Source organism: Pristiophorus japonicus, chromosome 22 (assembly GCF_044704955.1).
Source record: "Pristiophorus japonicus isolate sPriJap1 chromosome 22, sPriJap1.hap1, whole genome shotgun sequence".
In the NCBI taxonomy this organism is placed as follows: Eukaryota; Metazoa; Chordata; class Chondrichthyes; family Pristiophoridae; genus Pristiophorus; species Pristiophorus japonicus.
In genome coordinates this window covers 29,131,182-29,143,568 of record NC_091998.1, presented here as the reverse complement: position 1 = coordinate 29,143,568, position 12,387 = coordinate 29,131,182, and positions in this window count along the sequence as shown.

Here is a 12,387-nt window from a genome sequence, read left to right as displayed (position 1 = left end):
GCTATGCTTAAACTGTATAAAACACTGGATAGGCCACAGCTGGAGTACTGCGTGCAGTTCTGGTCACCACATTACATGAAGGACGTGATTGCACTGGAGCAGGTACAGAGGGGGTTTACGAGGATGTTGCCGGGACTTGAGAATCTTGGCTACGAGGACAGATTGGATAGGCTGAGTTTGATTTCCTTGGAACAGAGGAGGCTGAGGGGAGACCTCTTTGAGGTGTGTAAAATTATGAAGGGCCTAGATATAGTGGGTAGAATGGGCCTAATTCCCTTAGCAGAGGGGTCAACAACCAGAGGGCATAGATTTAAAGTAATTGGTAGAAGGTTTAGAGGGGATTTGAGTGGAAATTTCTTCACACAGAGGGTGGTGGGGGTCTGGAACTCACTGCCTGAAAGGGTGGTGGAGGCGGAAACCCTCACCACATTTAAAAAGTACTTGGATGTGCACTTAAAGAGCCATAACCTACAGGACTACGGACCTAGAGCTGGAAAGTGGGATTAGGCTGGATAGCCTCTTGTTGGCCGGCATGGTCACGATGGGCCGAAATGGCCTCCTTCCGTGCTGTAAATTTCTATGATGCTATGATCCTTCCAAGCCAGCTCAGGGGACACCATGCATATCAAGCACCAGGGCACGCTCCTAGGTCAACCAGCAGCAAGATGAGAGAGCAGGGTAATTTTTACACGTTATGATCACCCCTCCTCCGCACACTTCTCAAAGCGCTTTACAGCCAATGAAGTACTTTTGAAGTGTAGTCACTGATGTACTGTGGGAAACGCAGCAGCCAATTTGCGCACAGCAAACTCCCACAAACAGCAATGTGAGAATAACCAGATAATCTGTATTTTTACTATGTTGATTGAGGGATAAATATTGGCCAGGACACCAGGGGTAACTCCTCTGCTGCTCTTTGAAATAGTGCCATGGGATCTTTGACGTCCACCTGAGAGAGCAGACAGGGCCTCGGTTTAACATCTCATCCGAAAGACGGCACTCCCAATAGTGCTGCGCTCCCTCAGCACTGCACTGGAGTATTCAACACTATGAGACAAACAGTATCTTTGTGTCTACAGTGTACCTTTTTATTCTTCGTGAGGGTAGGGGTGGGGGGGGAGGGGCGGAGGATCACTTAGCGTTACTGCTTGCTGATTCGTAAAGCTGCAGCGAAAAACGTTATGGTCAGAGAGGTTCTTGGCAGAAGCCTGCGAACATTTCCACACTTGCTGGGCTCAGTGTGGAGTCATGTGCTGGAGATTTTCTTCTATGTTAAAGGCGCTCTTCCCATTGGCAGAAGGGTCGAGAACGAGAGGACGCAGATTTAAGATGATTGGCAAAAGAACCAAAGGCGACGTAAGAAAAAACATTTTTACGCAGCGAGTGGATCTGGAATGTATTATGTTCAGAATAAATCCACAGGACTATATCACAAGCTCAAACTGTTATGACCTTCATCTCTTTATTTCAGACTCTAGCGTGAGGAAGCAGCATGGTGAGTCACCTTTTATACCTGCTTGCCCCAGGGTGCACAGGTGACCCTTAGGTCCCCCACAGGTGTTCCCCCTGGTGGTAAGTCTTACATTTGGGTAAGGTTTACATACATACATACATAACAGAATGCACTGCCTGAAAGAGTGATGGAGGCAGACTCAATCACTGCTTTCAAAGGGGAATTGGATAAGTAGCTGAGGGAGAGACATTTGCAGGGCTACGAGGAAAGGGCGAAGGAGTGGGACTGGCTGAGGTGCTCTTGCAGAGAGCCGGCATGGGCTCGATGGGCCAAATGGCCTCCTTCTGTGCTGTAACCATTTTGGATTCTGTGATTATAAATGCAAGTTGCTTCCAATCGAAGGCTCTTCCAGGAGTTGCCAATCGGAGAGCAGTGACGTCCCTCTCTGGGCTGATAGTTCTGTTAATGCGTTGTATGTAGCAGGGATCTCCCTGGTGTCCTGGCACTGTTCACGTTGCCTTCTTTTGCCAGAGGGAAAGCAATCCTGACTCCATGCTATTGTACGACTCAAGGCCCGCACGTGGAGGCACAGGGGGCGAGGAGCTGCGAGTGGTTCCTGAGCCTTTATATGAACACCATTAAGCTATCGGACTCTGCGACATAATCAAGCAGAGAGCTTAAGCTAAATTAATTTGTCTTCCTCAGATTCAGCTGGATGCAGACTCTGAAGTGCTAACAGGGGAAAAGGCGGATTAGTGAGTGATGGTTTTCTGTGGAATGGACTCCGAGTTAATATCACAACCCTGTCCACGTGTCAACGTGTTGGCTCCAGTACTATTTTGTCAAGCAAGCACACATTTAAATATATTTAGACATTTGGAAATTTTGAAAATTAAAAATTAATATATATGAAATAATAAAAATGTATTATAATATATAAATATATAGAAGAGTATATACATTTATAAGATCTGTTTTAATTTTGCAATATATCTAAATTTTAAATTTATGCACCATCTATTTACATGTGTCTGGGGCCAATATTTATCACTCGATCATAAGAACATAAGAAATAGGAGCAGGATTAGGCCATAAGGCCCCTTGAGCCTGCTCCGCCATTTAATACGATCATGGCTGATACGATCATGGACTCAGGTCCACTTCCCTGCCCGCTCCCCATAACCCCTTAATCCCTTATCGGTTACGAAACTGTCTATCTCTGTCTTAAATCCATTCAATGACCCAGCTTCCACAGCTCTCTGAGACAGTGTATTCCACAGATTTACAACCCTCTGAGAGAAGGAATTCCTCCTCATCTCAGTTTTAAATGGGCGGCCCCTTATTCTAAGATTATGCCCTAAGATTAAGTTCTAGTCTCCCCTATCAGCATCACTAAAGCAGATTATCTGGTCGTTGCCGTTTGTGGGAGCTTGCTATGCGCAAATTGGCTGCCGCGTTTCCTACATCACAACAGTGACTACACTTCAAAAAGTATTTCATTGGCTGTAAAGCGCTTCGGGAGGTCCAGTGGTCATGAAAGGCGCACTAGAAATCCAAGCTTTTCTTTTTATGTATTTTTCTTCATTTATTTTTAATTTGAAGAGTAGGTTGTTTCATACGCAACGTCTGTTCTTTTCGGATTAGCGCTTGTAGCTTATCCAAATACTTAGCTGCTTTTTCCAGTGCTCTCGATGGTCCCTGCTGAGAAATAAGTGTCTGCAGTCTTTCACAGAGAGCAAAAGAAATCACAACATGTATGTGTTGGATAAACCATAACTGCTTCACATCTCACACTGGCTCGTGTGTGTGTGTGTGTCAGACCTGATGGTAAGGGCCCATCACCAAAAAATAAAGGGCCTTTAATACGGTCAGAAACTTCAGAAATGTGTCAAGTTGAGCAGGTCAGAGTTCGTGTACATGGTGAGTGTTTGGTATAAATGTGCCAAGAAGGGCCAGGAACTTTGGCGATGTAAGTGTGGGTAGGAGAGTAAATGCAAATCTTCCTAGAACGGCACAAAACAAGACACAGCACGCTTGGAAATGTTTAAAAATGCAAATTCAAATTACATCATCAAGGAAAAACACGCTTCCCCAATCATTTCCAACCTGCAGATAAACTTTAACATTGGGCTTTCTGAGTTTTTTTAACCTGAATTATTCACAGCAAATTAAAGAAAACTGAACCATGCATTGTTTTTTGTTAAGCTAAAATTAATGAATCGTAACCTAATGCAATACCAAAAAATAACACAGGATCATAAGAAATAGGAGCAGGAGTCAGCCATACGGCCCCTCGAGTCTGCTCCACCATTCAATGAGATCATGGCTGATCTTCGACCTCAACTCCACTTTCCCGTCCGATCTCCATATCCCTTGATTCCCCTTGACTGCGCATCCACAGCCCTTTCTGGCAGAGAATTCCAAAGATTCACAACCCCCTGAGTGAAGAAATTCCATCTCATCTCAGTCTTAAATGGCCAACCCCTTATCCTGAGACTGTGACCCTGGTTCTAGACTCTCCAGCCCGGGGAAAACAGCCTCTCAGCATCTACCCTGTCAATCCCCCTCAGAATCTTGCGTGTTTCAATGAGATCACCTCTCATTCTTCTAAACTCCAGAGAGTATAGGCCCAACCTACTCAAGAGAGGTGATTGAATCCCCATCAAGGGCTTAGCGGGTGAATGGATCACTAGATATGGGGCTAAGATTTAAAAAAATAAAGAACTTGCATTTATATAGCACCTTTCCCAACCCCAGGACATCCCAGGTGCAACCAATGAAGTACTTTTGAAGTGTAGTCACTGGCACTGCTGTAAGGTTACACCTTCTTCTGGAAAGGCAAACCAGAAGAACACCGCCATCAAGAACGAGCATGTCGGCCGCCTTGGAGACTCCCACTGTGGGATAAGCGAACATCTCATGACTCTCCGGCTCACCCTTTCCCGGAACCAGTGCGCCACAGCTATCAGCACGTACGCCTCAACACTCGATGCAACAGATGAGGCCAAAGAGGAATTCTACTCCAGCCTCGAACAATCCCTGTACTGAGTCCCTATGGTTGACAAACTGATCCTCCTCGGCGACTTCAACGGTAAGGACACAGCCCTCTTGGGAGGCGTGATCGGCAGAGAGGGGGTAGGGAAAACCAACTCCAGCGGTACACTGCTCCTGACAAAATGCCAAAGCACGACCTTGTCATCACCAACACCTTGCTCCGCCAGAGGGACAAATACAAGGCATCGTGGCAGCACCTTTGCTCCAAGCACTGGCACCTGCTGAACTACGTCATCGTACAAGCGAGGGATCGCAAGGATGTGCGCATCACCCGCGTCATGACAGGAGCCGACGACTGCTGGACGGACCACCATCTAATCCGTCCCATCATCAAAATTAATATTGCCCCAAAGCGGCAACGGCAGCAGAAGCAATGCCGCAGAAAAATCAACGGCACTCAAAGATTCAGCTAAGAAAGCCCTATGCAGCCAGCGCCTCACTACCAACTTGATGACCCTCGATGACCCCGAGACGCAGAGTGCCTACAGCACCTGGTCTGCCCTCCAGGCCTCCATAACCAGCGCCTGCGAAGAGACGCTCGGTCACTCGACCAGGTAACATAGAAACATAGAAAATAAGTGCAGGAGCAAGCCATTCGGCCCTTCGAGCCTGCACCACCATTCAATAAGATCATGGCTGATCATTCCCTCAGTACCCCTTTCCCGCTTTCTCTCCATACCCCTTGATCCCTTTAGCCATAAGGGCCATATCTAACTCCCTCTTGAATATATCCAACGAACTGGCCTCAACAACTCTCTGCTGTAGGGAATTCCACAGGTTAACAACTCTCTGAGTGAAGAAGTTTCTCCGCATCTCAGTCCTAAATGGCTTACCCCTTATCCTTAGACTGTGTCCCATGGTTCTGGACTTCCCCAACATTGGGAACATTCTTCCTGCATCTAACCTGTCCAGTCCCGTCAGGATTTTATATGTTTCTATGAGATCCCCTCTCATCCTTCTAAACTCCAGTGAATAAAGGCCCAAGTCGATCCAGTCTCTCCTTGTTGTGTCTCTGCACCTTGTTACAAACTCACACGGGGCATGGATATATCAGACACGGTCACTCTGTGACCTTCACTTTATTCCCAGGACTAAAGAGTGTTGATCCTGGGTGGGGCCTCCCCTTTTATACCTGGAAGTCCAGGTGAGGAGCTCACTCCCTTTGGTCAGGGTGTGCATTACTAGGGTACAGGTACAGTGTGCATGAGTTACAGTTACATACTTATAGTCATTGCAAGATGGTGAAATACATGACATCACCTCCCCACTTAGATCTTTTAGTTTCAGAGGTTAAGTCTATCGGGTGGTCAACGCTCTCTCGTGGAGCGCCGCAGTTGTGACTCTGGTGGCTGAGCCTCAGCACGCGAATCTGTCACTTGAGGTGATTCCGGCCTGTCCGGGCAGGCCGCAGGGACTGTGCATGCTGAGGGCTGTCTTTGTTGCTCGTGCGCTGGCAGTGGTGTGGGTGACATCTCATGCTCTTCTTCAGGTTCTTCCGTGTCTGCACTGAACCTTTTCTTTACTTGGTCCAAGTGTTGCGGCATATCTGCCCATTGTTTAGTCTGACCACCATGATCCTGTTTCCTTCTTTGCCAATTACGATATCCTCAAGCCATTTGGGTCCCAAAGCATGGTTAAGAACAAGTACCGGGTCATCTATTTCTATACACCTCCCCCTTGAGCCTCGATCATGGAGCTCGGTTTGGGACTGGCACTTGCCCTCAACAATGTCTGCCAGGGCTGGGAGAATGAGGGACAGCCGCGTCTTGAGCGTGCGTTTCATGAGGAGTTCCGCTGGTGGGACTCCCATGAGTGAGTGTGGCCGGGACCTGTAGGCCAGCAGGAGGCGCGATAGGCGGTATTGAAGGGAGGGTCCTTGGATGCGTAGCATGCCCTGCTTTATGACTTGGACCGCCCGTTCCGCCTGGCCATTGGAAGCTGGCTTGAACGGCGCTGTCCGGACGTGCTTGATTCCATTGCCCAACATAAACTCCTGGAATTCATGGCTGTGCGTTTCATGAGGAGTTCCGCTGGCGGGACTCCCGTGAGTGAGTGTGGCCGGGACCTGTAGGCCAGCAGGAGGCGCGATAGGCGGTATTGAAGGGAGGGTCCTTGGATGCGTAGCATGCCCTGCTTTATGACTTGGACCGCCCGTTCCGTCTGGCCATTGGAGGCTGGCTTGAACGGCGCTGTCCGGACGTGCTTGATTCCATTGCCCAACATAAACTCCTGGAATTCATGGCTGGTAAAACACGGGTCAATATCGCTGACCAGGATGTCCGGCAAGCCGTGGGTTGCGAAAACCGTACGCAGACTCTCCACAGTGATGGATGTCGTGCACGAGTTCAATATGATGCACTCGATCCACTTCGAGTATGCATTGACTTCGATCAAGAACATTTTTCCCATGAACGGGCCTGCATAGTGAATACGTGACCATGGCCCGTGGGCCAGGGCCACGGGCTGAGTGCGGCCTCCCTGGGGGCATTGCCCAGCTGGGCACACGTCGTGCACCTGTGAACCCAGTGTTCCAGGTCTGAGTCAATCCCCGGCCACCACGCATGTGACCGGGCAATGGCCTTCATTAACACGATGCCAGGGTGCTCGCTGTGGAGTTCCCTGATGAACGCTTCCCTTTCTTTCTGGGGCATGACAACCCGGCTGCCCCATAGCAGACAGTCGGCTTGGATGGAGAGTTTATCAGAAACTTGGATTCTTCAGCCATTCCTGAGTCATGTAAGCCGAAGTGAGGTCCAGCTTCGTGAACAGCTTACCACCTGCCAGCGTGGCAAAAAGGTCCACCGCTCTCGGGAGCGGTTGATGGTGGCTTTGTAGTCGCCACAAATCCTAACCGAGCCATCTGCTTTGAGGACGGGAACAATGGGACTTGCCCAGTCGGTGAATTCAACGGGCGAAATTATGCCCTCTCTGAGCAGCCTGTCCAGTTCACTTTCAATTTTCTCACGCATCACGTACAGCACCGCTCTGGCTTTGTGGTGCATTCGCATGGCGTCCGGAGTGATGTGTATCACTACTTTGGTGCCCTTGAACGTTCCGACACCGGGTTGAAAGAGTGACTCGAATTTTTGCAATACCTGCGAGCATGAACTTCGCTCCACGGATGAAATGGCGTGCACATCCCCCTATTTCCAATTCATCTCAGTTAGCCAACTCCTCCCCAAGAGTGCGGGGCCATTTCCCGGAATAATCCAGAGTGGCAGCCGGTTCTGTGATCCATTATGCGTTACCACCAAGTTTGCACTGCCCAGCACTGGGATGATCTCTTTGGTGTACGTACGTAGCTGCATCTCAATGCGTTCCAGTTTGGGCCTGCTAGCTCTGTGTGGCCATAGTCTCTCAAATTGTTGCACACTCATGAGGGACTGGCTAGCTCCGGTGTCCAGCTCCATGTGCACCGGGATGCCATTCAGTAAGACTTTCATCATCATGGGTGGCGTTTTGCTGTATGAGCTGTGGACGTCGGCCACATGAACTCTCTGAACTTCAGCATCCATGGTTGTTCCCCAGGCCTCATCCTGCATTTCAGACCCCTCGTCTGGTTCCTCTGTCTCGCAGACTAGCCTCGCTACTGCCTTTTTGCACATCCTGGAAAGGTGTCCCTTGACATTACAAATCCTACAAGTGTAAAGTTGAAACCTGCAGATTTTTGTAGTGTGTCTGCCCCCACATCACCAACATGAGCTGAGATTGCTGTTAACAAAAGGACTATTCCCAGGCATTCCTCTCTGATGGCCCTTTTGGCTGTTTCTAAGCACTCTGATGGGGATGTTAATTGTCCCATCACAGGATGTATTGTTCCTCGTGAGGGCGTGAATTGTCGATCCCCTTTCCATTGTCCTTGTTGCCAGGAGCTTGTTGCTACCTGGGTGGTGTCGAATTGCCCTAACCTGTCTGCCTAGACGGTGTCGAATTGCCCTTGCCTGCCTGTGGGGTTCTGTGTCATTTTTATAACATTGATTCCCTGGTTCAAGGCAACTTTAAAACCAGAGCTGTGTGCGTAGATTAGCTTGGTCTCCTCTTCCCCTTCCATAAAGGTCTGAGCTATCAACGCCGCCCCTTCTAAAGTCAAATCCTTAGTCTTTATGAGCTTCCTGAAAATGCCGGCATGATTAATGCAATCGATGAAAAAGTCCCTTAACATCTCCCCCTGCAGGCATCGGATAACTTACAGAAACTGGCCAAACGTCGCAGTTCCGCCACGAAGTCTGAGATGTTTTGACCCTCCCGACGCCAGTGAGTGTAGAACTGGTGCTGGGCCATGTGTACGCTACTTGCCGGCTTGAGATGCTCACTGAAGAGGTGGCTGAGCTCTTCGAAGGACTTGTCCGCTGGCTTTTGGTGTGCGAGCAGGTCAGCTGGTCAGTAGATGCGCCCTCCGCTTGTCAGCCGCTGCCTCTTCCAGCCAGTCCTTTGTGACAAAGCTCTGCTGGAGTCTTTCCACCAAGTCATCCAAGTCCTCACCCACACCGTAGCGTTCCTCTGTGCTGCCGGTGGCCATCCTCGTTGTTCGGTGATTCCCGTTCCTTGTCGCCAGATGTTGTGTCTGTGCACCTTGTTACAAACTCACACAAGGCAGGGATATATCAGACACAGTCACTCTGTGACCTTCACTTTATTCCCAGGACTAAAGAGTGTTGATCCTGGGTGGGACCTCCTCTTTTATACCTGGAAGCCCAGGTGAGGAGCTCACTCCCTGTGGTCAGGGTGTGCATTACAAGGGTACAGGTACAGTGTGCATGAGTTACAGTTACATACTTATAGTCATTGCAAGATGGTGAAATACATGACACTCCTCATATGTCAGACCAGCCATCCCAGGAATCGGTCTGGTGAACCTTCGCTGCATTCCTTCAATAGCAAAAACATCCCTCCTCAGATTAAGAGACCAAAACTGAACACAATATTCTAGGTGAGGCCTCACCAAGGCCCTGTACAACTGAAGTAAGACCTCCCTGCTCCTATACTCAAAACCCCTAGCTATGAAGGTCAACATACCATTTGCCTTCTTCACCGCCTGCTGTACCTGCATGCCAACTTTCAATGACTGATGTACCAAAACACCCAGGTCTCGTTGTACCTCCCCTTTTCCTAATCTGCCACGATTCAGATGATATTCTGCCTTCGTGTTTTTGCCGGCAAAGTGGATAACCTCACATTTATCCACATTATACAGCATCTGCCATGCTTTTGCCCACTCGCCTAACCTGTCCAAGTCACCCTGCAGCCTCTTCGCATCCTCCTCACAGCTCACACCACCACCCAGCTTAGTGTCATCTGCAAACTTGGAGATATTACACTCAATTCCTTCATCTAAATCATTAATGTATGTTGTAAATAGCTGGGGTCCCAGCACTGAGCCCTGCAGCATCCCACTAGTCACTGCCTGCCATTCTGAAAAGGACCCATTTATCCCGACGCTCTGCTTCCTGTCTGCCAACTAGTTCTCTATCCACGTTAGTACATTACCCCCAATACCATGTGCTTTAATTTTTCACACCAATCTTTTGTGTGGGACCTTGTCAAAAGCCTTTTGAAAGTCCAAATACACCACATCCACTGGTTCTCTCTTGTCCACTCTACGAGTTACATCCTCAAAAAATTCCAGAAAATTTGTCAAGCATGATTTCCCTTTCATAAATCTATGTTGACTTGGACCGATCCTGTCACTGCTTTCCAAATGTGCTGCTAGTTCATTCTTAATAATTGATTCCAACAATTTCCCCACTACTGATGTCAGGCTAACCGGTCGATAATTACCCACTTTCTCTCTCCCTCCATTTTTAAAAAGAGGTGTTACATTAGCTACCCTCCAGTCCATAGGAACTGATCCAGAGTCGATAGACTGTTGGAAAATGATCACCAATGCATCCACTATTTCTAGGGCCACTTCCTTAAGTACTCTGGGATGCAGACTATCAGGCCCCGGGGATTTATCTGCCTTCAATCCCATCAATTTCCCCAACACAATTTCCCACCTAATAAGGATATCCTTCAGTTCCTCCTTCTCACTCGACCCTCTGTCCCCTAGTACTGCCAGAAGGTTATTTGTGTCTTAACACCAGACTTGGTTTGACGAGAAGAACCAGGAGATCCAGGAGTTAATAAGCCGCAAGTGCAAGGCATTTCTGAACCTAAAGCAGCAACCCAATTCGGGAGCAGCAAAGCTGCTCTACAGGTGGCTGAAGGCCGAGGTCCAACAAAAAAACCCATGACCTAAAAAATAGATGGTGGGTGGAGAAAGCACAGGAGAGTCAGCAGCTGGCCGACAGCCATGATGTGCAAGGATTCTTCACCACAATTAAATCCACCTACAGCCCAAGGCCCCACTCCACTGCTGGCCAAGAACGGGGAGACACTCATTAAGGATACCGAGGTATCAGGGCCCGCTGGAAGGAGCATTTCGAAGATCTCCTTAATCGAGACTCTGACTTTGACATGAGTGTCCTCGACTCCATCCCGCAGCATGCTACCCGCCGCCATCTCAGCAAAACCCCAGCCCGCCACGAGGTAGAAAAGGCCATCCATCAGCTGAAGAACAACAAGGCATCAGGAGCAGATGGAATCCCCGCTGAGGCACTAAAGTATGGCAGAGAAGCACTACTGGCACGAATGCATGACCTCATCTCTCTTATCTGGAAGGAGGAGAGAATGCCAGGAGATCTCAGAGATGCTGTAATCATGACCACCTTTAAAAAAGGGGACAAGTCCGATTGCGGTAACCACAGAGGAATCTCCCTGTTGTCGGCCACTGGGAAAGTCATCGCTAGAATCCTCCTCAACCGTCTTCTCCCTAAGGCTGAAGAGCTCCTCCCAGAGTCACAATAAGGGTTCCGTCCACTAAGGGATACATTGGACATGATCTTCACCGCACGACAACTACAAGAGAAATGCAGGGAACAGAATCAACCATTGTAAAGGACATAGACAGGCTAAGTGAGTGGGCAAAAATTTGGCAGATGGAGTATAATGTTGGAAAGTGTGAGGTTATGCACTTTGGCAGAAAAAAAATCGAAGTTATTATTTAAATGGAGAAAGATTGCAAAGTGCTGCAGTACAGCGGGACCTGGGGGTCTTGGTGCATGAAACACAAAAAATTAATATGCATGTACAGCAAGTGATCAGGAAGGCCAATGGAATCTTGGCCTTTATTGCAAAGGGAATGGAATATAAAAGCAGGGTATTGGTGAGGCCACACCTAGAATACCGCATGCAGTTTTGGTTTCCATATTTACGAAAGGATATACTTGCTTTGGAGGCAGTTCAGAGAAGGCTCACTATGTTGATTCCGGGGATGAGGGGGTTGACTTATGAGGAAAGGTTGAGGAGGTTGAACCTCTACTCATTGGAATTCAGAAGAATGAGAGGTGATCTTATCAAAACATATAAGATTATGAGGGGGCTTGACAAGGTGGATGCAGAGAGAATGTTTCCACTGATAGGGGAGACTAGAATTAGGGGGCATAATCTTAAAATAAGCGGCCGCCCATTTAAAACTGAGATGAGAAGGAATTTCTTCTCTCAGAGGGTAAATCTGTGGAATTCGCTGCCTCAGAGAGCTGTGGAAGCTGGGTCATTGAATAAATTTAAGTCAGAGATAAACAGTTCGGCGAGAGGCGGGAGTTCCGGGGATTGGAGAGGCCTACAAAAGGCTAGTGAGACCAGGAGCAGCGCGAGTTCGGCGAGAGGCGAGGCTTGTGCAGCTACAGGGGGAAGACAAAAAAGAAGTAAGAAGAAACAGAAAGGTGATGTCACAGCCAAGGGGGTAAGTGATTGGCTGGTGATTGGTGAGTAGTTTTTCTTTTTTCTCTTCTATAACAGCGAGTAAACTTTAGCATTGTTGTTGCCAATTTAAGTGTATC